General features: G+C 47.7%; 1 long non-coding RNA gene across 3 annotated transcripts in view; it reads right to left on the bottom strand.

The window, feature by feature from the left end:
• Window positions 1-26,349, bottom strand: part of LOC144107050 (uncharacterized) — a 59,580-nt gene extending 33,231 nt beyond the window's left edge. For 2 of the 3 annotated variants that reach the window (XR_013309209.1, XR_013309201.1), the window contains exons 1-2: window positions 26,219-26,349; window positions 20,796-20,873 (exon numbers count right to left, since the gene is read on the bottom strand). This is a non-coding gene — a long non-coding RNA (uncharacterized LOC144107050). Of the gene's footprint in view, window positions 1-20,795; window positions 20,874-23,811; window positions 23,834-26,218 lie in introns of all 3 variants that reach the window. The other variant, XR_013309203.1, reaches the window with a different exon arrangement.
• Between the last annotated feature and the right edge of the window lie 255 nt (window positions 26,350-26,604).

Below are 26,604 nucleotides of genomic sequence, written 5' to 3'. Positions count from 1 at the left end.
GGACATTCCGTTCAGTTGAAGTTCGTGGAAGGAAAGAATACTGAAAACAGTTATTACGCGTGGTAAATGGCGTTACTATGCGTCTTTGCCTAGTGGCGTAACCAGATGAAAAGAAATTATTCTCGTGATATCTATCTTATAGTGACCATTAATAAATTCAAGAGGAATTTTAGTCGTGACACACGCTTTCTTTGCTTTAATGGGGGCAAGTCCGCTTTAGTTCAGAGTTCTGTCGCTGCCGTACGTCCATATCTATTATAGTCAAGCCAGCTGCTTTTAATTGCATCATTTCTATCTTATTAGTGTGAGATTTAATGAAAGTGTCCCAAATAACGCATGCACAGTCTAGTATCGGCAGAAGTACGTTTTTGTACGCGAGCTGTCGGACAGGAGTATAAGTCTCAACGCTCTCTTAGCTAAGAAAGAACAGCTTGCGATTAACATTAGCCATTATGTAGTAATTGTGCTTAGTCCTAGTGAATTCATGAGTCATCAATATTGTATCTCGAGAAAAGCCCGGCGTGACAGGATGTAAGGCGGAGGCTTTTTCGCCAACACATGCAACCCTAGCACGGCGAGCACCAGGCCGGGGTAAACCTTGTACCCATTTTCAGGAACCCGGTGTGTAACCGGCGGGCAGCGGGAATCAAACCCGCCACCTCCGAAGTCGAGGCGGGAGCTTTCCTCGAAAAAAGTTTGAGAAAAGTTTCGATAGGATGAATATTTAGGTTTTTTATCTAAAGCGTCGTCTGCATTATACTGAGCAGTACAGCTTTGTTGTCCGATAATTCATCTACTATCTGGCTATTTTTTTAGCAGTAATTGATCCGCTAACAAAAAAGGGGTCGAGCATTGGTTCAGAATTGGCCCTTAAATATGGTATTTTCTTCAACAATTTGCAATAAAACAAAGGTAAAAGCAATGTCCAAATTTGCTTCACATTGGAGTTCATGGTTTTTAACTAAAAAATTTGTGCAACCTACTTCAGGAAAATTAAAATATCTCTACATAATAATACGATTATCGGGTTTCAGTCAGCCACACGCTTCTATTTTATTGCTACCTTGTCTAATTTTATCAAATAAGATACTGAAAAATTCTGGAGGTTTGTTACCGAACGTAAGAAACCTATTGATCAAATTTCACATGATGGCACCTTAATAACAGATCCTGAACTATTGCATCTCCATTCAATCGCCACTTCAGCAATGTCTTTTCTATCTCTAGTCAACTTGTAAACACTCCTTGCGATACTCACGACACAAACTTTTTCTCATATGAGGGGAATTGTTATTATGATCTTAAGGTTGAAATTTAAATCGGCCCCAGTACCAGGTGGTATTCCAAATGCATTTCTTCAGTGCTACGCAGAGCAACTAGCATGGTACATTGTACTAATCTTACAACTTTAAATTAGATCGTCCTCTCTTCCTGCTGTCTGGAGAATTGCGCGTGTAGTGCCGGTTTTAAAAAAAAAGCAACCCACTCTCAGTATCTGATTACCGTCCCATTTGCTTGGTATCATGGGCCTGTAAAATACTTGAACATATATGAAGCACTCATATCACCGAGTTCTTAAATCAGCACAATATTCTATCTTCAATCCAGCATGGCTTCAGAAAGGGGTTATCATCCACTACTCTGTTAACAACAGCCGTTCATTTTTTCGCTTCTGTCCTGCATAGAGGTGGGCCAATAGATGTCATACTTTTACACTTCTGTAAAGCCTTTCATCGCATCCCGCGTGACAAGCTTATTTTCAAAATAAAGACAGCCGAACTTCCTAGTTTTCTCATTGCCCGGATTTCCGCATACTTAACCAATCGTTCTCAGTATGTACATTTTATTGGCTTCAACTCTAACTTTTTTCAAATCACTTCCGGAGTTCCACAGGGTAGTGTTCTCGGGCTGCTCCTTTTCCTGATATTTTGCAACGACATACTTAAAGTGATGCATGATCTCGTTAAATTCGTCTCTTCACCGACAAACGCGTTATCTTTAATAAAATTATGGTACCTGAGGACCAGCACGCACTTAATGTTGAACTATTTAACATACTAGAGTGGTGTCAGGAGTAGGGCACGCTGCTTAACCTACAAAAATCTGTCTTCGCCTAACGAGAAAATACCCACTTCAGTACTGTTACTTTTTCCAGGACCGCCGCTTAAATAAAGTTCAGAAATATAACTATCTCGGAGCTATATTAAATAATCGACTCAGCTGGAACACACATATGACATTTCCTCTTCAGCCTTTTGCAAACTATGCTTGCTCAGGCACAAGATTAAGGATGCTCCCGCTCATGTCAAACTTCTTGCTTACAAGACACTTCTAAGACCTAAACTGGAATATGCTTGCATTGTGTGGGATCCCCAGACGATGTGTAATATAAATTCTCTTGAAAAAATTCAGAGACGGGCGGCATGCTTGATCTATTCGAAGTACGGCGCACCGACTGGGCATCTGTACTAATGGCAGCAAATGACATCAACACTTTCCAGGGAAGGAGAAAATTCTTCCATCTCAAAATTTATTTCTCTTACTTAATCGCAAGCTCGCACTGGATCCTAGCCATTATGTTCACCCTCTTACTTCCAGGCAGACACGCAACTCTCATGCACTGTCCTTGGCGCCTCACTTTGCAAGGAATAACATATAAAAGTTCTCCTTTTTCCTTGATACAATTGAAGATTGTAATTGTTTTCCAGCTTCTACTTTAGATCTTTGGATATGCTGGAATTAAGTTGATAAAAATTTGAAGTAATCTTTGTCTTCTACGTGTTCTTGAATGTGATTTTTGATTCCAGTATCTCATGTATAGTAATAACCACTTCCGCTGTCCTACCAAATGTAGTGTGTTTTGGACATTGTACTTTATTGCTTTTTGTATTTTATATACCTGTATACTACTCCTGCTTGGGGGCTTAGCCCGCGGTATGCTGTAAATAAAAATAAAATAAATAACATTCTTGCACAAATATTGTTTTAGTTCCTATATTACGGCAATGGTAGAGTTGGGAGCCCTGTACAATGCTCCAATAATATTGTTACGTGGCGACCAGCCGAAGAATGAGCAGAGATGAACATGGCAGTGGGATGATTTTAATGGCTGCTGGCCTAGCGCGAACGCTGCGTCCCGCGCCACTGCCAGCTTCGTCGTCTTCGTGAAACTACCCGGGACTGCCGAGCGATCGTCCCGATTGTGAATAGAAGACACCGACGAAGAGACGCGCTCAGTGGTGATCGCTCATATATTTCAAATCCTCGCAATCGGAAGGCCTGTATAGATTAATGACACGTAACAAGCATTCTGCAGTCTCTCTCCTCACTATTTCAACAGTGTTATTACCACAAAAGGCTCAGGAAACCCTGGAGTGTATTGCTCATGGATTGGAGTTATGCTTGCAGACGTAGAGAAACGTTCCTTTGTGCCCAATTTCACCACCTTTGATTTATTCTGAGGTGGGCGCATCAGAACTTCTCTCAGCCCTGACAATGTTGCATCGTGCAGCACCTAGACCAGATGGTGTCACTGTTGGTATGATAAAATTTTAGCCCAGGAGTTTACAAGCGACCTCCTAGACATGGTCAACGCTTCGTTAAAAAATGCATGGATTCCAGGCATTTGGAAGACAGCGAAAATTATTTTATTGATGAAAGATGCAGGAAAGGATACGTCTTAGATAATATTCGGCCAATTGCGCTGACCTTAAATTTAGTCAAATTTATAGAAATAATAGTGCACAGTCGCCTCACAAAACATGTTATATCAACGGTCTAAGCTCAGCCCAGATTGGCTTTCGTCGCGGATGCTCCATATGGTCACCGCATGTGGATCTAGGGATCAGAATCTGGCTCTCGCTACGCAGAAGGAAAGTTTCATTTTTGGCCGCTCTTGATGCAGCAAAGGCCTATGACAGTGTAGAACATACTATTTTACTTAACAGACTTGCTGTTACATCCTTCAACTTAAATTTTTGCGTGGATATCTGAATTCCTGAAGGAAAGTTGCTTTTATTACACTGAGGGAACCCTATGTTTTAATACATATTATCAATCAAGAGGTGTGCCGCACGGATCGGTGCTATCCCCGCTGCTTTTTATTATATTGGTCAGTGCAACCCCATTCGTCTGATTTAACAGTTTTAATGTATGTAGATGACAGCTTACAGTACACCAACCATACAGTACGCTATTAAGGCTTAGCTTATAATAGATTAGCTTTCAAGCTTGACGGCCTCTTTCCCTTCTTCTTCAGAGCTCTTCCACGGTTTGCGTATTTCCCTAACTCGTTTTGAAAAGCCCTCAGCTAATTATTTTGAGCTTTTTTGGTGTTTAAATTTTGAGCTGATTTTGGTGTTTTTAAACTAATAGCATGATCGTAATATCGAATTTTTTTCATAGAAGTCGAGGAGTTTTAAAACGACAGGTCGCGCGTTAATTATTTCTTTTTTACCCCCTCCCCCCTGTGGCATCTTCCGACACTGCTCACTGTTCAACCTTTCTCCAGAAAAAAAACACCATTATTTCCTTTTCCAGTTCATCGCTAGTTTCGTCGCTAACCTGTTTTATTCCGTAAATGATCAGGTTATTTTTTCCTGCCTCTTTTTTCTAAATCGTCTGTCTGATACCTGTCTGTACTAAGCTGCTCCTGAAGTTCCGATATTGCTGATTCCATGTCTGTCACCTTCGTGGCCAAGACATTTAGATCCCGCCAACTGTTTCTCAGAGCATCTATTCGCTGAGTAAAACCGGAAAGTTTATTCTGTGGCTTTCTATTAATTCCGGTAGCATTTGTTTTACAAACGGGTCATAACTTTTTCACGGCCACAAGACAACAGATCTTTTGATAATGCAATCAGGCAAGAAACGAAACGCTTAACACAAAGTGGACCGAGCAGCAGCACTAGAAAGCGATCGTCACTCTTGTAGCAATGTTCAGATTTGGAATCACTAAGCTGGATAGCAAGGCAAAAAGAATTGCTTTGCATGCCGGCTCGTTTGCTGCTGTCATGACCATTGTGCTAAAATGGACTGCTAAAATCAGTCAGTGCTTTGTTGTGTCTGTGTACAAAAATAATGTACGCCAAGGGTATTTAGAAAACCATTCAGCAGCGTTTACCAGAAAATTACAATAAGTGCTAAGCACAGAATAGACTCAGAACAAGGAATTTTGTAGGTCGCTTAATTACCACTACCCGATGACATTGAGATTGCACTCGGTCTTCTGAATTGAACTGCTTCTAGCCTTCTGTCATTTCGTGCAGTTTGCTACATGCTCGTCTGATGACGCTTACGCGCGCACAGATCGAAGATGATGAACACCACGCTTTCAAACTACAGCGTGAGAGACTGGAACTTTCAACAACTTCGTGAACGCGGCTACGTGCCGAAGACGACGAAATTGCAAGCACAGCACGAGAGCTTGGCAGTTCGTAGAGGCAGGATGTTATAATTTCTCCAAACTGATTGTTCAAATTAGGGAAGTGTATGAACCGACCGGCTTAAAACCGGAGTGGCACTCCTTCTTGATGATGCCCACAACTTCTACCTCGCGTCTACTGCTGTGTTGCTGTATTTTGTGCGATGTGTTTCGTGGCGTATCCCAAATGCTTTGTAAATAATTTAGTTAAAGCAAATAGAAAATATTTTCAATCTTATAAATGTCATGCTTAAAAAAAGCTGTGGTGGCAGTGTAGCGGTCTGAAGTAGCGTTAAAACGGATGCTTGGTCGAGTTGGTAAGTCATTTTAAACAGAACAGCGAGAACTACAAGGAAGACAAGACACAGACGAGCGTTCCTCTGAGTTGTGTCTGCCTCGCAGTCCCTGTCAAAGTGCGCGCTGTTCTGTCTGAAGTAGCGGCCAGCTGGACAGATTTTTTAGTGCAGCCGCGAGTTTAGATCCCGCTCCCCCAGCTTCAATTTTTTTTATTTCTTTAGTGTCTTCCAGCGTTGCGGTGCGGGGCTTCCGCTTCAGTGAGGCTCTTATGCGGACGTCTAAAATAAAACATTATTTAGGTCACTTGAAAATCAAACGGCTTGCTAAAATCCAGCATATGGGCTGAATAATAGTAATCACTAACTCCCCGAGTCAGGAGTGAAAGATTCGTGTGCACGCCATTTTAGTACCCTAGCGCTTCCAATCCCCCGAAAGTGGCTGTCTGTTCGAAGCCTGCTTCGAGCACGTGGCCCGCCTTGGTCACGTCACATTCTGACGTCATCACAAGCTCCCAACTGTGACAGTTGAATTTAATGATTAGTCGCAAGAGCTTCATTAGGAACAACATAGGTCTCACAAGCCCCACCGATGGCAGCACCTGCCATCGCAGGGTACTAGCGCGTAGCTTAATCGCTGCGCATCTGCACCTAGAGCATAACCAGGACTTCCAGGTATCTGCGAAAGCAGAGAATGACTAATTCTGCCGCAGTAGAAGCCTAAAATGATGCAATAACATGCAAGCTTACATAAAAGACATATCAACTAAAGTGAGCATTTTCAGGCCAAGCAACAGCATAAAAAGTCAAGATAAACCATGCGAAACAGGACTAACGGTGCTAGCGCACGATAATTTATTGTTAACTCCGAGCGAAACCGCCCGTGATTTTGTTGCTTGTACGTCTACGCCTTACTCAAACGCTGAGTGTCAATTCCTTACCATGCCTGCTAGAAATTTGGTTCATAGCATCAGGGACGCGATTGCGTTGTCACAGGTCTTACCATAGACACAATTAAATCAAGACATGCTGATGTTATTTGGAGAGCAGTACAACTTTTTTTGGCACATCGTACAATTCAAGGCGGTGTGAACGATGATTCAGACCAAGGCGGTTAAGGTGCTGCTTTTTATTCAGGGTAAGACTACAGTGGTCGCCTTTGCCCGCCACATTGCGGCACCGCTCTCCTATACCGCAGTTGCATTTAAAATCTAATATGGAAAGAAAATATAACTGTACTGAACTACTCGCAGCGTGAATAAAAAAACTCTACACCAACGACGCTAACAGGCTTTGATTGGAGAGTGAAATTTCGCACAAGCATTTTTTTGCGCTGCAGCCGATTCTGTTAAACCTCACTGAGCTAAAATCAGACTTCGTTTGTGCAAAGAAGGCCTGGAACTTGGGAATTCAACAGCCTTACTAGGCATAATTTCTGCGAGTTTTACTCTACACTCTGATCATCCGACAGGCTCGGGGCTAATAAAGAAAATGTTGACTTCGGTACCATGGTTCCCGTTGGACTGGCGGCCACCCGCACGGCACGAGCAGTGCCCTCTTGTTAGCACACTATACAGGGTGTTTCACTGAATACTTTACACAGTTTTTTAAAAAAGGATTGTTTAGTTAGAAAAGCGCTTTTTTCGACGGTGTAGTACATCACGGCGACAGAGAAGGCGTGCTGCACCCGCGTTTCGTGTTTGCCTCTTGTACCTCGAGAGTAAAGAAACTACGTCTTCCCCGGGATCTTCACCCTAAGAAGTAGCGCTTTAAAACGAGAATTCATAACGGGCCGCAAATACAAAAGCGGTAGCCCGGAGTACGGTTCGGGCACCCACCCTCGCCCTAAACAACGAATTCTGTCCTCCCTCACCTCACCATGTTGTTCCTCCCTCACTCTCGTCCGCACGTATTTTCTTGCGGCCATCCTCCCTCACTCTCGCCTCACCGAGTGAAATCCTCATGAGGTGACTGTGAGGACGCCCTCATGAGGGTTCACCTTCGTGAGTATGCCCATCCCTGCTCCTGGCTCAGTGGTGCAGCGCAGCGGTTGAGCTGCCGGGGCAGCCAGCGATGGTGCTTGTACGACCCAGGTTGTTCGCCCTAAGCAGGTTTTGATGACATCACAAGGTCACGTTTGGAAATTTCTCTGGAGAATTTTTTCTCACGCCATAGGGTTTACCGCTCAACTTAATGCTATAGCATACAATAAAGAGAGATTGAGGAGAAATTGGAGTTGTTTGATCGATAGAATACCAGTCCTAAACACAAAAACACCACTCTTCTTGAAAACAAAGGCTCTTGTAAGCTAGAGAAGACCAAGAACTGAAATACAGATATCGCCGCCACAGGCGAGTCTCGCAAGTACAAGTGTGATGATGAAATAAGAGGAAACACCACAGATCTCTGAGGCTTTCAAGCATGCATCGAGGTTACGTCTTTGATCGTTATTGGAAAATATGTTTTGTTTGCAGCAAACAGCACACTTTTATAACACGAGGAAGAGGAAAAAATACTACCTGAATGTTGGAAGTCAAAGAAAATGTGCAATTGGATTCGCTACAGGCAGCCAGCTCAGTTTCGGTATATTTTGGCGTGCTTCGCGGCTATGCGTTCTTCGTGCCCGTATGGTTTTTTTATGCGCCTCGATTTACAAGGGTGGAGCAGCGGAGGACCTTCAAAAGCCTCTCTAAGTGCTCATCGGACGTTCCTGCAACGGCACGAAACAGCGAAAAGGAAAAAAAAGCTGCGTATATATTGTAGGGTTGAATTGGGGAGAAAAATAATTTCTCCCCGCTTAATCGCGGCTGACACGGTTCAATGCCGCCCGGACCCCAGCCGGCAATCGCGTACGCTACCTAGCGCACGCCAACCACGGTGGGCCTTGCTCTGAGGGAACAAAGGAACGACACATTGGCTGACACAAACAGGCATTTATTGCTACAGCAACAATAACGCCAGCTAGCAGCAAGGTACTCTAATGAATGACTCACCAGCAAGGTTCCGAGCGAGTGCTCGCTCCCGCTAGGCCAAGAGATACTCCGCGGCCTGGACGGGACGAGAATACGAGAGCGGGTCTCCACGTCGCTTCCTCGCCCCGCCGGCGAAGAGCGGAGCCTCGAGCGACACATCCGCTCGCACCGACGATCCCCGCCCAAGAGCCTCTTCCGCGCGCGGGCTTCAAGTAGTCTCTCGCGCAGCGACGCTGGTGCCCTCTTTTGCCAGTTAATGTAACTGACAGGGGAATGCGTTCCTCCTCGATGTAAGGCTGCTGTTACACGGTGCCTCGCAGAAAAGCAAACACAGGGGGCTGCGGGGCAGGTCCCCACATCCCCTCAACCTTAAATAGACCCACGCGCCTGAAAGTACATGCTATTTAGGAGTCTCCTGGTCTTCAGATCCTTGAGGCACGTCTTGCAGCGGAGGTCACGCCGACAGCCTCCACGCAGTCTTCCGCGGAGTTCCGAAGGCGGCGTGGATTTATCCGCTGGGACGACTCTCAATGCCCGCGGACTACCGTGTCAGCAGGCCCGCGAATAGAAGGCCGGTGGGAAAACTGCAGGCAGTAGTCGCCAGGGCAGCAGCAGCCGGAGGTGACTGCTTACTGGTCTCGCCACAGCTGTCCCGGACTGATGCGGCGAACAGGATACAGACCGCTGCGTCGCAGCAGGCGGCAGCGAGACGCTGTGCACCGGACAGCAAGCCTGGGGGGCTCCACCGGATCTGAAATACTTGCCGAAACGCTCTCGGCGTGCCTTTAACGTAGGCCACGGGAGGGGAAACGGCGTCCGCAGGGGCCTCGGGGCACAATGCCTTCCTCGCTAGCAAAACGTGCCGGGCGGCTGTGTAAACGCAGCGTTCGAGTGAACAAAGCCCTTTCTTGAGTTGAACGAGACTGCTCAGCTCGTGCGAGATTACAGAAAAAACGGGCGGGCAGCAAAGTGCGCCCCCTCTCAACAACACGTTCCGGTGGTCGTGTCTGTTCTGGCGTGGTGCAGGCAGCTCCGAAAAGCCTCAGGCCTAACTACCACTGACAACGACCATGACCACAACAAAGAGCCGAAACAGGTTATGTGCGCGAAGCCTCGAGGAGACATCACCTTTGTGGGGTTGTCCTACTCCGCTCACTGCACAAAGCAGCTTCTGAGCGGTCGGCGCCCACCGTATCGGACGGTGTTGGAGCGCCCGGTGCCGAGATGCAATACCAGCGACCTCGTAGCGGCACCTGTGGCCCCAGGCCACCCGGCTCCCGGAGCCGCGACTCCCAGAGTCGAAAAATTGACAGTAGAGAAAATATATACAGAAACTCGGACCACCCACGCGGCTTCCGTACTCACTCGCTTCGGGCTTGGCAAATCCACGGGAACTAGGCCTCACGCTCCCTCGATGTGGACCAAGTGATTCTCGCGAAGAAACTCCAGAGAAAAAATGTGCTGAGCATGACGAAAAGTTTATGCTGCCGCGCAATACACCTCGCACTCAAGAAAGCATGCCGCAGGTCCTAGCGATCAAAATTCACTCTGGGCCTAGCACTTGTCAAGTCCGGACAAAGAGCGTTCCTCGAACCGAACAGACAGTCGTCCAATGTTCCAAGAGCGGGCCCCACTTTTAGGGCGCCAGATGAGGGGTTGTCTTGGGGAGATAAATAGTTTCTCCCCGCTTAATCGCGGCTGACACGGTTCAAAGCCGCCAGGACCCCACCCCGTGATCGCGTATGCTACCGAGCGCTCGCCGACCACGGTGGGCCTTGCTCTGAGGGAACAAAGGTGTGACGTAGTGCAAGTCATGCACACGCGCCTAGCCGGACAGAAGCAGCCCCCATTTCTGTTATCTAACCGCTTGCCTATATAACCGCTCGCCTTCTTCAATAAAGCGTCATTCATGCACCATGCTTCGTCGTGTCCACATGGTGTCAGAAGTGGCCGGTTAGCGATCGCGCAACGCAACCGGGCAACGTAACCGACGGCAGAAGCACGGCAATCCGGGAGGCCCGGGTAATTTCATCGGACCAGAGCCATGACAGACGCCAAGCAGCACCGCGCCCAGCCTGCCGCCCCCGTCACTTCGCTGCTGCCACCACCGAAGGCCCTGGATACAACGGGAGATGTCTGGCATAGCTGGGAAGCATGGAAGCAAGAGTTCGAGCTCTTCTCAACTGCAACCTACCTGGACCAACAACCGAAAGAGGTACAGGCAGCCACTTTTCTCATCAGTATTGGAGAAGACGCACGCAAAACGTACAGCACTTTCGTATTTGATGCTGGAGAGGATAAAAGCGACATTGCTGTACTGAAGCGAAAGTTTGAAGCGTTCTACAAACCAGCACTAAACCTAGCTTATCACGAGTTTCGATTTGGAAAGCGTGACCAGAAGGAAGACGAACATTTTAACGGTTGGTTAACGGAGCTGCGTGTACTAGCAAAAAGCTGTGAATTCGGTGAGCTGGAAGAACGCATGCTAAGAAGCAGAATCATTCTGGGAATGAGAGACAAGAAGCTTCAAGAAACGCTTCTTTCTGAAAATGCTTCCTTGGCCAAAACTGTTGAAATGTGTCGAGCTCGGGAACACGGCAAAGTGAAGAAATACACTCCAGCAAGAACTGTCAAGTGGACGTCAATGCGGTCCTCCAAATGAAAAGTCGCTGTAACAAATGTGCTCGTGTTCACAACAGTGAAACATGCCCTGCAAAGGGACGCACGTGCTTAAAATGTGGCAAAAGAAATCATTTTGCAGCTGCGTGCAAAACGAAGAGCGCTAACCTCTGCGTGAAAGAGCAAAAAGTGGCGTCACTGGAAGCGAATTCAGACGGACAGGCAGATAATTTCTGGTTGCAAACTTTATCGCCAAGCAGCAAGAAAGACGACCGCTGGACTGCAATCGTGAAAATAGAAGAAACGCCCGTTGCCTGCAAGCTTGATGCAGGAGCCAATTGCTCGGTCATATCACGCAGCCAGCTGCAGAAGATAACTCAAAAGCAACCCGAAAACTGCGCTGTCGTGCTGAACACATTTTTTGGCTTTCAGAAAAAAGCAACGAAACGTAGTCACCTTCATGTGACCGGACCCGAGGGAACATTTGAAACGACATTCTTCGTAATGGAAGACGACATACCCGTGACTCTTAGCGGCTCAGTTGCCGAGAAGCTAGGCTTGATTCGCCGAATTGCTTCACTGGAGCACCAAGAGCTGTACGACGTAGTCAAGCCGTATGAAGACGTCTTCTCCGGATTAGGCGAGCTCAAGGGTGTCGTCTACCACTTGAAGCTCAAGCCAGGTTCCCAAGGAGTGGTCAAAGCAGCACGCCGGATTCCGTTCGCACTCGAGGACAGAGTAAAAGCGGAACTGGACCGCATGGAAGCAGCCGGAGTAGTTTCCAAGGTGACCGAGCCAACCGAGTGGTCCAGCCACATGGTTACCGTCATAAAGAACGACAAGGTACGCATATGTCTCGATCCATCTGATTTGAACAAAGCGCTGCTGAGGGAACATTATCCTATGCCAACGCTAGAAGACATTGCACCGTCTCTGTGTGGAGCACAATACTTTTCGACTTTGGATGCCGCTACGGGATTTTGGCAGATAAAACTGGATGAGGAAAGCTCCAGAATTTGCACAATGAGCACTCCGTACGGTCGTTACAGGTTCCTACGTATGCCTTTCGGCATTTCTTCGGCTCCCGAAATACTTCAGCGCGCCATGCACAAAGTATAGAAGGTCTCACTGGCACAGCAGTCGTAATGGACGACATTCTAGTCTGGGGTCGCACTAAAGAAGAGCATGACGCAAATCTTGTCAATGTGCTGACAAGATGTCAGGAGCACAACTTGAAATTGAACAAAACAAAGTGTAACTTCTTGCAGGAATCCGTCAAGTACCTAGGCCACGTGTTGACGCGCGACGGGTTGAGCCTGGATCCAGGGAGACTGGAAGATATTTTCCACGTGCAGGCCCCTTGCAACCGGAAAGAGCTACAGACATTCTTGGGTATGGTGAACTTCGTTTCCCGCTTCATTCCTAATATGTCAACGCTCACAGCATCGCTCCGAGAACTTTTAAAAAAGAATGCTGCATGGGTTTGGGAAGACAGACATCAAAAAAGCTTTGAAGCACTGCGCGAAGCACTAGCAACGGCTCCCATATTGGCATATTACCAGAAGGGCAAACCAATCACCCTATCTGTAGACGCCAGCCAAAACGGAATTGGCGCTGTGATAATGCAGGATGGACACCCCTTAGCTTACTCATCTCGCTCGCTGACAGAAGCACAGCAAAGGTACGCGCAGATAGAGAAAGAGATGCTAGCAATCGTCCACGGCTGTGAAAAATTCAAGGACTACATTTTCGGGCAGCCAGAAGTCATTGTGGAATCTGATCACAAGCCGCTCGAAATGATTTTCAAGAAGCCATTATGCCAGTGCCCTCTCCGCCTGCAGCGTATGCGTCTAAACCTACAAAAATACCATATAAACGTCAAGTATACTCCGGGAAAACAACTGTTCATCGCTGACGCGTTATCACGTTTTCCTAATAAAGCACAGCTCGTAGAACATTGCGCGCATTTCCACGTTAACACTATCGCTTGTCTTCAAGCTTCAGACAGGCGCCTGGAGCAAGTTCTGCGGGAGACGGACCGTGACCCAAGCATGGTGAAACTTCGCCAGTACGCAAGCACAGCGTGGCCCATTGACAAGGCTGACGTCCCTACCGAGCTACGCAGCTACTGGAGCTTCCGCGACGAGCTGCATACTGATTCCGGCCTTGTGTTCCGGAGCAATCGCCTTATCATTCCTGCCAGACTGCGCAGTGAGGTACTGGCTTCTCTTCATGCCGCGCACATAGGAGCAGAAAAAATGAAGGCACGCGCCCGAACCGTTGTCTTCTGGCCAAGTATAAACAGCGATATTGAGGAAGTCGCTCAACGCTGTCAAACATGCCAAAAGTACAAATCAAGAAATGCGCGACTACCGCTGTTAAGTCACGAGATACCAACTCTGCCCTGGGAGTCAGTAGGAGCTGATATTTGTCATCACAACGGTGCCGAGTACTTAGTCGTTGTTGACTTCTACTCTTTCTTTTTTGAAATCAGGCTTGTGCAAGCGCCGTCAGCCAACAAGGTTATTGCAGCATGCAATGACATCTTCGCAACACATGGCTTCCCAAGGCGACTTTGCACAGACAACGGACCACCCTTCAGTAGCCAACAGTTCAAGGATTACGCCGATAAGATTGGCCTGCAACACGTCCGGTCTAGTCCGTACTATCCCCGCTCGAATGGAATGGCAGAAAGAGCAGTACAGGAAGCTAAGAAGCTGTTAAGGCGGTTCCGTTTCGGTAGCACTGAGTTTTGTGCCGCATTGCTTGAGTGTCGAAATTCACCTCGGGACTCTTCTCTGAAGTCCCCTGTGCAGAGGCTCATGGGCCGACAGACAAGAACGCTGCTTCCTGTACCAACTAGCCACCTACAGCCACAAACAGTGCCACCCAAGACCGTGCGACGAAGGCTAGAAGACATCAGGAGCAAGCAACGCTGCTTCTACAACAGAGGTACACGGCCTCTTCCAGAGCTTCGCACTGGCTCGACCGCAACTATGTACAATGTGCCCTCAAGATCATGGTCCCCTGTCACGGTCGTACAGCGGGCTGAGACTCCAGGACCCCACCCCGTGATCGCGTATGCTACCGAGCGCTCGCCGACCACGGTGGGCCTTGCTCTGAGGGAACAAAGGAACGACACTCTGGCTGCAATAACAGGCATTTATTGCAGCAGTAACAATAAAGCCAGCTAGCAACAAGGTACGCTAATGAATCAAGGTCGTCCGACTCACCTCAAGGTTCCGAGCGAATGTTCGCCCGCTATAGGGCAAGGGATACCCCGCGGCCTGAACGGGACAAGAATACGGAAGCGGGTCTCCCCGTCGCTTCCTCGCCCCACCGGCAAAGAGCGGAGCGCGAGCGACACGCCCGCTCGCGCCGACGATACCCGCCCAAGAGTCTCTCCAGCGCGCGGGCTTCAAGCAGTCTCTCGCGCAGCGACGCTGGTGCCCTCTCTTGCCAGCTAATGCAACTGACAGAGGAATGCGTTCCTCATCGACGTGAGGCTGCTGCTGCACGGTGCCTCGCGGGAAAGCAAACACAGGGGGCTGTAGGGCAGGCCCCCACAATATCAAATGTTCGATGCACCTCCATGTTAGCAAACGCACCGCTCGGCGTGTTTCCTTCCTCAGCCTACCAAGACGCTGGGCTGCGCAACCAGACCTATGCTGACTATCATTACAGAATTCAATTGTGCACGCAAGGATCAGTCGCTACATATCAGTCGTGACAGTGGCTCGGAGGTGAAACCGACACGGCAGACCCCTCGGCGCTAGGACTTTCCCCTGCCAGAGTCATCAAAAGCATGGCACGCTGTGTGGGGTTGAAGTCAGTGAACGCAGGCCGCAGTTCTTTGGGAGAAGTTCGTTGTCGGAATCGGAAACGGGGTCCAACGTAAGGTCTTTGCAAACGTAAACGATGCGACGACGGCTGATAGAGGTCAAAGTCCGGCTGCAAGTAGTCGTCATTTCGACTGGTTCTAGGTGAGAGCGCAGCGTTTCCCGCCAGCAATCACAGAGTCCTCGTTTCTCTCTGGCAGCCCTGCCAAGCGTAAAGGTCATACTAACTGGCAGCGCCTCGCGTCGCTGTTGGACCATCTCTTTTTTTCCACCGTTGTAGAGGTGTTATTTTGATTACTTATGCACATCTAAGCACCATTCTGTTCTTTACTAAGAGCGGCAAATTTGTTTGTACATAAAGACTATTTATGCGAGATGTGTTCTCTGTACACCATCTGAGAGATGCAAGCCGAGGTTATGCGCCGAGTTCAGTTGATCCAGGCATGACGATCTCGCAGACCCACAAACGATGAACCCATAATCCTAGAAACTGTACAACGCAGCGATAATTATGTAAGTTTCCATGAGAGCACTTCTCAGTACGTTCAGAGAACGTGAGGCTTTCTATTTAAGGGCACGTGTTTATGTGAGGCAGAAATGTGGGTTTTATCAGAGGTTACATCAGAAAATTGGTTCTCGTTTTATCGCTAGTGCTCTTTCATTTTGAGAGAGATTGAGATGAGTGTGCAGTCCTCGTTTAATTAAGAACAATACAGCCACTGATTTCTGTATGAAAAACTTGAATTCATAGTGTAGGGGTGCATTTATTATGTGTCCTCGGAGAGACCGAGCTGCTGTGACGGATCATGCCGCATGCTTAGGCATAGCCAGAACCGAGAGAGCGAGCGGGGAAGTTCTTCGCCTTCAGGCGCAGCGTACTGTCTGTGCGCTGTGTCTGGGCTTGCGGGTAGGAGAACCCGGGACAGTTGGTACACTACAGCTTCTTAGATGAAAAAAGGAGCTAGCCTGGCGACTTATGGGCAAGAAAGAACAGAGGTGTTGTAGCATGGCTTCAATCAATTTACGTGGTGGTGGTAGTGGTGAAAAGCATTTACTAATTTATATATACAGAGAGGTGCTCGGGGAGAGGCCCCTAGTGGGTCTCGCCCCTTACAATACAAGCTTAGTCCGTCATTCTGGCACGCATAGGGTGCAACGGGCTAAACTATGTAATTGAAAGGATTTGGTTTTTTGGTTTTATGGGGGTTTAACGTCCCAAAGCGACTCAGGCTATGAGAGACGCCGTAGTGAAGGGCTCCGGAGATTTCGACCACCTGGGGTTCTTTAACGTGCACTGACATCGCACAGTACACGGGCCTCTAGAATTTCGCCTCCATCGAAATTCGACCGCCGCGGCCGGGATCGAACCCGCGTCTTTCGGGCCAGCAGCCGAGCGCCATAACCACTCAGCCACCGTGGCGGCTTGTAATTGAAAGGAGGGGATTGCTATAAAGCAAGATATAAACCATGATATTTAACAAGCACTTTCCGCGAAGGGCTTGGTGTTCGGGGAGGCACCCATAGCCACAAAAAGGATTCAGCAAGTTAAGGCGTAGAGGCTTCGAACGTGTAGCTGTCGTTTTTTTCTTGCCACTGCTTCTGCGTCGTAAACAAGCGAGCGAGCTGACTCCATTCTTCGGCATACATGGCGGCGTAGGAGAGCAGCGTGTACTCGGAAATGCCGGGGTGGTAGCGACGAAGAGTATCCATCGTGTATAGAGGGGGCACGGTCGTGAAGAAAAAAGAAGGGATAGATTCCAGTGGTTGTTTGCGTGGCCGTGTTATACACGTAGGTGACTAAGAGAAGAACCTGCACAGTCAATAGCACAGTCAATAACGGCATGATGGGTGGGAAAGAAGTGGCATCCCAGAATGATGTCTTGTGAGCAATGATGCAGAAAAATAAGCTCGATGGTGCACAAAATGACTTGAATGAGGACACGGGCTACACACGCGGCTGAGGGATGAATGCGCTGTGAGGAGGCGCTGTAGAGCGATGTCAGCAAGCAGGGTGGTCACTTCGAGGAGCCAACGATGGAGAGCTTCACTGATGACGGATACTCCAGCGAACGTGTCGACGAGAGTGAGAACTGCGGCGCCTTCCATGGACAGTGCGATTACATTAGCGGGATGACACGGAGGACTTCAAGAGTCCGAAACAAGCGCCGTTCTTTCCCCCAGAACTGCGACTGTTAGAACGTCGAAGCATCGGAGAAGGGGAACGGCGACGATTGAAAGGCGATCGGCGAGTGGCGCAAATTATAAATTAGAAAAGACTAGCGCTGTAGATGAGCGGGATCTTAGGTTCACGCATGAAGTTGCGGTCAAAGGATGTCTCCATTTTTTTTGTTGGGTTTGTATTTTGGTCGGGGGCATATTTTCTGGGCTAGAAGCCACGCTCAAAAAAGGACATAATGCCATACAATCCGGCCCACTCAAAATTTGTGAAGCCGGGGATAGTAAAAAACTGCGTTCGGGGTGCTCTTCAGAAGTCCGGTCACCCTAGAATGGCGGAGACTCTGCAGGCTCAAGTCGTAAGGTTGGACAAGGCCGGTTTCCCTCATGAAACAGTGATGGGAGCTGCTGAAAGCTTAATGAATGAAATCAGGCCAGGTGGGCGATCTGCTATAGGAGCGGAAAAAGCGGCACCAAATTGAGGCGAGAAGCCACCCCGAATGTGCATCAGCTATCACCCCGGCTGAAAAAGTTTGGAGGGAAGTGCACTGTCAACGTTTTGTTCATCCCTCCTGAGAAGCTTGTTCGCATTTGCAAAGCTGTGAATGAAAAAAAGAATACCACCAGCACTACAAATCATGAGTGCAAGTATGTACAGGTGCACCAAAAGTAATACGGAGCACGCGAGCTGTGGCCTAACTGGAATAAACTGAATGCCAGCGCGCTCTATCAGCAGATGCGAGGGAAAGAGCGAGGGTATGTCAGCACATCCCGCTGCCCATCGCGATAACTTGATCCTCGCGTTATCGCCGCCACTAGCAAAGCTGCGCTGCTGTCATCAGTGCTAGCCAGGGGCGCTTACAATACCTCATGCAATGGTTTGTTGTTCATCCGGGCCGTGCAGAAAGTTGGCGTTCGGCAGCTTGCACTTTTTGCTTTTCCTTGTCCTTGGCGGGCAGGGATGATAGCAGCGCAGCATCGCTCGTTGAGGAGATTAAGCGAGCATCAAGTTATCGAGACGGGTCATCCGGATGTGCCGACGCCTCCCTGCTCTTTGCTGCGCATCTGTTGACAGAGCGCGCTGTCATGCAGTTTTCTCCATTTCGGCACCGCTCGCGTGCTCTGTATCACTTTTGGGGCACCTCTACCTTGCAGAACTGGTATTATGTACCGGATCCACTCTCCTGCGGGAAGTGCAATTTTGGGCAGTAGGGACGCTGCGTAAGTGATAGACTACGAGAACACAACGCAGGAGTCGATTCTTTAGCGGGACAGGCTTTTTAGCCAAACACTGTAGGCGTTGCGGGTGCGTGCCAGCATTTGAAGCCACGTGTGTGCTCGGTAGGGGAGGTACTAGGCTACAAAGAGAGATATGCGAAGCCTGCTATATCATCAGCAAAGGAGATAGCTGCGTCAGCACGCCTTCACTCACCCTGTCTCAAAAAGAAAAACGCTATCTGGAAAAATGTTTACCATGTATGCATAAGTGATCTGTTTCCAGCCACACTCATGTGATCATGACCTCTATTTATGCGTCTTTCTGTGAAATACAGAACGCAGTTGATGTTTGGCGCGTGACCTGTGTACTTCTATTTCTGTGTCCTTGTCTATAGCGCTAGTCTTTTCTTATTATTAATGTACAACCAACTAGCCGAGCTTTCAGTCTTGACGGAGCTAATTCAGCGATCGGGGGTCACAAAGGGGGACCGGGCGGTCTTCTCGGTGAGGATGGTTCGGCATCGTACGGCTAGAAGCGCAGATCAGGTCGAGAAGGTGGAAGGCGCTGGTGGCAAAGCCGCGCGACATTGACGAGAAGACCACAGGTGTAGCAGATTGGTCGTTTGACCGCAGTATGTCAAGTATTCGTAGGATGTCAGCGGGCTCTTGAGAACAGAGCATGAGACAGGGACTCAGATGACGGCGGAGGACGGAAAGAAGGGGCGGCCTGGCAGGAATCGGGTGCTAGCTGATGTCGCAGCCTAGCCAGCGCTTTGGCGTACGTCAGAAGTGTTGTCACAGGGGATTCCTGTGCGGGAGCACAGGACTAAATGGTAGCACATCATCGAAGTGGTCCTGCACGGCACAGCGCATGGTAGGGGCCAAAGACGGGGCTGAATCAGGAACATGGTGGGCGGTGTCTTGGAAATGTGAAATGAGGGACAGCAGGCGGGTGCTCTCTTCGTAAACGAAGCCTTTGGGTTGGTACAGCAGAGGGGAGTCCTCAGGAGTAGGACCGCCCGGGCCAGTGCGGAGAGGGCCTCGTCGCACACACCAGAGCGCAACGTAGAAGCGCGCTGCTTGTGGAGCTCGTCGTAGCCCTGGCAAAGGTTAATGACCTCACTGAAGGTGGTAGGATTTTTCGCGAAGAGCATCTGAAATCCGTCATCAGCAAAGGGTTTGAGAACATGATGAATCTTGTCCGGTTTATATAGAGATCAGCTGTATCTCTCTCGCATGTTGGCGCGCTAGACGATGTGCACGCGATTTGAAAGTCGCCGATGTATATAAATACACATAGAACTCGGGGATTATTTTCGCCATGAAGTTCGTTTTTTAAACAAGGAGCGTAACACGTATAAGGTACCCGAATGAAGTTCCTCGAAAACGTGGCGCCGAGACGTACTTGAAATAAACGGTTGGAAAGAAAGTCGCTCAAACATTTCTGCTTCCTGCCACGAATGCTAAGGTCTGTCAAGTCGCGCAGGCTCCTGAACCATTATATAGTCTCATAGGCTTTATACAGATCAAAACAGTCCGCAAGGCAGTGTCTTTTGTGTAAAACGCTTCTCGGGCTTTATTTTCAAGCCGGACCCGAGGATCAGTTTTGAGCATCCTTTACTAAAGCTGCACTGACGCTCGTCAAAATGCACACGAAATTCAAGAATGTTAGCCTAATACTCAGAACTTTCTTGAAGTATTTGGCGCTACAGCCCTTCAGGGCTATGGGCCTATAACGGCTAGGGCAAGTTTATGACTTTCCAGCTTTCAAGAAACGCAAAATAAGTTTTTTCTCAAACGCCTAGCATTTCTCCTATTACCGATATTTTCCTAAATTATATCAAAACTGCCTCTACAAACGGTTCAGGAATATGACAGTGCCTTTAAATGACACGGCTGTAAATAGAAAAGCGCCCGTACAAGTCTTCTGGGTAGCAAATACCAGTACGATACAAAACTTTAGGCCCGTCTCTGATGTCTACCAGGGGAGCCACTGCCCCTTTGTCCCCCCCATCCTATGCGTACTCCTATAACGAAGATACTTGCAAATGCAGCTTCGCTCTGCCTATCACCGTCACTTCGTGTGTTGCTCGCAAAGGGCCGGGGCCGTTGGTTGCAGCAACCAAGAACGGTGATGAGCTGTGTGGCAACGGCGAAAAACGATTCGCAATAACCGTAGTTTGGTTCGGAAATCGCGTTTAAGCATAATCGCGGTCGGACTATCCGTTAGACTAATTGTAGGTCATGACAAACTCACCCCGACATGATTTTCTTGGGGTCTTTAGGTCCTTTAGAATTTTTTTGCGTTTGAATTTCTTCTCCGGTCAACCAAGACCTAGTGCTAGAAAAGAAAAATACAAAATAACACAAATCAAATTCTGCGAAAAATGCCGCCTAATGAGGCGCATTTTGAAGCACTCACGTAAACACTACTTAGCGGTTATGTCCACGTCATACTTGATATGCAGAGGCAGGAATAGTTATCACGATCGTTCAGAACCTTCTTCTTTCCGAAAAAAGGACGCCGCGAAAGGATAAGAATTTGCTGAGCACCAAGTCACGATTTCCTTTTGAACAGTTGCTTTCTTTAGTGACTCTCGGTTAAAGACAAGTGCGCAATATTTATAGCATGGAAAAGTACTGCTCCTTTCTTTGTCACATTTGGGAAAGCACAAGGTATTCATTTGTAATCATTATTTTGCACTATTTATGGCCGCAGTATAGTCTGACACAACTCAAGAGAACTGCACCAAAAGCCCCTAAAAGGATTCCATCAGTAAATGGCGTCGACCTATTGTTGTGACGTTGCTGCTGTTCATCCATTTGTACCTGCTAGTTTGAGGTCACACGGAGCTAGCAGTTGGCAGGTGAAACCGGATCTAACCCATCGTCATAATAATCAGTCGACGGTTTTGGCTGCAGAGCCTAATTGGAGAGGCATTTACGCTGAGTTCTTGAGCTGCATCACATGGCAGAGGAATCACTCATGTGGTTTAGGGTAGCTTGTCTGTAACTATACAGAGAAATGAACACGCCCACAATTTCTTGGCGCTTATAGTGGTGTGATGTTGTTATTAGGTTGTAATGACTCCGCAATGTGACGTGACCTATGTGGCCCATCTATGTTGCCGGAGCGGACGGCTGCTCCCGCCGCTCCGGCTGCGAAGCTTTAAATAGTCGCCTACGCCGACGCAGCAAAGTTTGTTTTTCTGGCATTGGGTACTCACGCTTTCGAGATAAAAATACAATTGCTAATCCGAAAATTAGAGGCTAAATAGACCCAACTCTTCTGCGCCTCAAGCGCACTGTGAGAGAAAGAATGAATCATCAGGAAGGAAAGAAGGAATTGAGAAAGTGGTAATAAGGAAGTTGTTACTCATTAACGTCCGCCTAAGCGAAGCCATACACGGCTATAAGGAACGTTATACAGCTTTCACACACGCTTTCAGTCAAATAATTCCTCCAGCTCCAGGAATAAAACTGGGACCACCGCCCAAAGGGCCAGTCGCTGTACAGACTGAGCTATCTTAATTATATCATTCTTGAATCGGGAACATCTCACCGCTATGCTGGAGTACAAAGCACGCCGTAGCTTAAGTGATTCCTTCATATTATTTTGATTTGTTTTGTTGCTTATTAAAGTCATTTAGACACCCCCCTTTTTCTTCTCGACCTTTCTTTATTGTACGCCCTGGCCTGTTTCGCTGCAATTATAAAAGCTCTCCTGTATTCATCTCGCACTATTAAAGTTGGAAGTGCCTTGTGTCCTGTTTGTTCTCCTCCCTCCGTCTTCGTCTCTTAAGCGCACAGTTGTTTTACAGAGAGTAATAAAAAACGTATGGCTTGCCAACTGCTCTGGCACCTATGACGAAACTTACCTTCCACATTCCTTAAACGATTGTTCATAAAACAATGATCGGCACTAGACTTATGCCTCTTCAGCATGGAATCTTAGCCGTGCCAAGCACACTATTTTGTTCAAACACGTTCAGAACAGTTTCACTCTTCTCATTCTTCACAATCGCAGTTGGAGTGCAAGTACCTCAGTCATGAAATGAAGGCTAAATCTATACTCTATTGCTCTTTGCTGTCCCTATTTTCGCTTTGGCCGATTTTATGAAATATACCGCAATAATATTCACTTCCGCGACGAACTAATCGCTGATTCGTCGTGTGGGCTAGTGCGAGTTATCACCATTTACTGCCACACTCACGGCTGTGCCGAAAGTTTTCTTCAACGTCGAAGACGGGATCGGAAGGACCTCCTGGACTCATCGCCATTATTGAAACCACAGACACTTTCAAAATTCGGGAGAAGCGCCTGTAGTTCCCTTGGCCCGAACCACATGGTTCTTAACATTGAGCATTCAAAAATGGAGCGTTCACATCATTCCTCTTGTAAAAAATAAAGAGAATGACGAAGTGGACACAAAACAGAACGTGATAGGACACTGGGTTTAGCGACATTGTCTTGGAGCTGTCCCAAATTCGTTTTATTGCCTAACAAATTATAAATACTTTCTCTTCCTGCTGTATTTCTATTTTGTGTTTAATATGCTATAAATTTATTATTCCCTCCGTTGATTCACTTAACCTTAACTATTCTAATAAATGAAAATCATAATAACGAGAGTAAAGAGTGCAAATGCTTCATAACGAAGAAATAGTTTCAAATTTTAAGTAACATTTACGAGGTAGTAGAGCAAGCATTGAAGAGAGGGAGGTGTTTGCTGGCCGGCCCGTTTCATCATCATTAATCTGCAAATATAAAGTACGACAAGCTTTTCGATATTTGGCGCATGTGATGGCAGCTTGTTCCGGTTTAAGCGCGAATACTTTCAGTCTTTATCGCTACTGTCGGTTATTCTTTAATCGTCCGAAACAGTGCGTGCGTTTAATTCCGAGGAGTTGAATGTACACGTTATTTTTTGCCAAGAATCTATATTACTTTCTTTTCAGTCTCATCCCATGCTTCCCGCACCGCTTATTTACAAGGTTATAGCTGCGGGCCTTGCCATCAGCATCATCCAGATTGCTGGTTGGTCAAAGTAGTAATTGTTTCGCGATGTTGGCTGCGAGTGCCTTTATCAAGTTCTGCATTTGCTGCGACTGAGGAGAAGCATTCTTGTTACATTTCTCAAGTCTCTTATCGAGCGCATTGACATTCTTGTTTTTTAAGCTCGATAAAATAAGTAGCCATTATTTCATTGAGGATTGAAGTTTGTAAATATATAATTGCTTCTAAGGCGGCTAATAGGCCAGAAGACGCTTACTTCAAAATGTGTGCCACGTCCGCTGTTCTCGACACCAAAGAATAGGATAAAAAGACAGGCGAGAATATGGGAACATTCATACGAAGCAGCAACGTAATAGTGTGATCTCGGTAGCGCAAAATTAACAGAACGAGTAAGTAAATGTGGTTATATTTACTCCGTGAAGAGAAGAGCCTGGGGCCAACGTGTGCGCGCAGCTCAGCCCTTTGCAGGAAGGAGGTAAGATGGCTCGTTGTCCTACCGTGGTGCCATGAGGAGGGTGGAAATGCGGACACTCAAGGGGACGGTCAGGGACACTGCAAAGAAGAAGCATCGGATGGGCAACCACTGTTACTTGAGCAGCCTACGGGTAGTAGACCACTGCGATCTGCTGGCAGCAGTATTCAGCAAGCACGCAGGGAGCATCACACGCACGGTGCTGACCACCGAAACTTCCCGGAATAAATGGGAGCAAGAAATTAGGTGCAATGACAAGACACAAGGGCGATTGCATGCCGGCTGCCGAGACCACACAGCACATGGCGAGGAATCTGCGATTGCGAGCTATACCGTGTCTCCCACCAAAGAAGTTGTACAGTTTTCAAAATAGGCTGAGTTAGAAGAGCGTTTTTTTGCCATAAAACTGTAGGTGGTGTATCGCATCAGAGTACAGCTAACACATGCTAACTAGCAGGATGTTTAACTTATAATGAATTCGGACTATTATTGAGTTGTTATTTACTGAGAGGCGCGTAGCCCTCCGTTATAAGTAATATCCATACCAGTTTTTAGAGTTTAAAAAACGCAGTTGCCGTCGGCGCTCTGTTCCAACATTTTCTGCCTACATAGCGGCAAAATGCATGAGCTTCCGAGGAGCTTTAAGGCAAATCAACCGATCTAGTGCATGTAACTCTTCGAGGTAGACAAAAGTTCTTGGACCCCAGCGTCGAGGGTAAATGCCTTTTCGAAATTCTAATAACGCAGCAATAGTTAAAAAGGTAACTATTCAAAACTAGTGAACCAGCCAACTAGTCAGCACGTCTTCACTGTATTCTCATGGTCTACAGAGTTGACAATGCAATACTCAGGAAAGCGCTCTTTTAACTCAAAATACCTATTTTTAAACATTCTCGAACATCTAAGGCGCCACACCCGGTGTATTAAAGATGGTGACGCACAACAAGCCGAAGCGGAGACACATTTCACGTGGGAAGACGTCTACGCCTTTCACAGAGCACACTGCACTCGCTAAGACAGCGCCACAGCTATTGACTTGTAGCAAGCATTAGGCCGCAAGCGCAAGTTTTCACTTTTTCAGCGAGAGCTGTACAGGTTGCATTCGGCAAAATCATGCCATCGTCGTCCTCGTCGGCGTTGACGTCGTCCGCGCACGGCGCTGCCCCAAAGTACTAACTCCACCACGCAATCCATCGTTACTAATTGAGATTCTATCTCTTGAAGCATGCCGGCATAACAAGTATTGTTGTGAATTAAAAGTACGTATCGGCAATTATATTGCAGTTTTTCACGTGACGTAAACACAAAGTACTCATCACAGTCCTGATTCGGTTGATAAAACCAAAATCGAAATAGCATCAAAAGCAATTCAATTCTAAATTATTGAGCGGTCTAAGGCGAATGCCACACGTTGATTCATGTATTATGTCTGAAGAATCATTGAAAAGAAGAAAACACGCAACTAAAATTTAGTGCCGCCTGCAATGCCGGTAGCGGCGCTATGGTGACTCGGACACCGCTGTACGCCAGCTATGATCAGAGTTATCCGCTATCGTGATCTGCTTCCACGCCCCGGCAGTGCGCGAGTGTTGATTGGTCCCGGCCTAGTAGGAGAGCGCAGCTGGCCCGGCACATGCGCCATCTGGTGCTCCCAAGGCGATCTGCACATGATCAGTGGCGCTGCGCAGAAGCTGATCACGGTAGCGGATAGCGCTATACGGTAACTCTCTAATGTCGCTTACGCACACGCCAAAAAAATCTCGTGTGGGCAGAGTGGGGCGGCGTGAACGGTTCAGAACCTCTTACTGCCTGTGAAACAGGATACGAATTCACCATTCACTTGCGGCTCGTTGCAGGGATGTGTGAATTTTGCCATAAAGTACGCACTCAGAATTTCGCACTTTGCATATAGATACTGTCCAGTTTGCCGGAAGTGAAGAGCGCATGACGCGCTTAATCTGAGCGATTAAGCCGCACGGTGAAGCTCGCGGCACTGCAAATGGTTAAAGATTAATGCTGGTAACAGCCTCGACACGCACAGAAAGGTGGGGCAGGTATGTCCACCCCAAGAACGGAGGTGCGAGCTACTGTATAAAAGCTGCAGTGCACAGCTGGAGATCCGTTCATACATGAGACTCCCTCAGTGAGCGAACGCTTGCACAGAGGCTCACCCTACCAACAGAGAACCTACCGCGAGCTTAGCGTCGACGTGGTCTCCTTGTGGGCAGCACTGTGTCGTCGCTGAGCCGAACCTCCGCTCCTCCCTGCTAATGCAAGCTGCAACTACCTGCGACGGTCAGCAAAAGGGATCGATTTTCGCAGGGGCTGTCCACCAGAAAGCACCTAAATATAAGAAAGCAGTGTCGACTCGCCACTAGAATCTTCTGAGATGACTTGCGCCTCTCAGCCGCGTGATTTCGACCCTCGAGACTCTTTCGCTTCTTCTTCTTCGATGGCAGCGAGCGTGAGGAAATGTATAGTTCAATTCCAGTGATTTGCTTCCACATTTGTTCTTTTCTATAGCGGAGAGCTGTGCAGTGTTTTCCGGGGGACAATTTTCAAGTTTAAAATGTGCAC

Source organism: Amblyomma americanum, chromosome 1 (assembly GCF_052857255.1).
Source record: "Amblyomma americanum isolate KBUSLIRL-KWMA chromosome 1, ASM5285725v1, whole genome shotgun sequence".
Taxonomy (NCBI): Eukaryota; Metazoa; Arthropoda; class Arachnida; order Ixodida; family Ixodidae; genus Amblyomma; species Amblyomma americanum.
The sequence above is the reverse complement of the archived record's forward strand: the minus strand, read 5'-3'. Positions and strand labels throughout refer to the sequence as shown.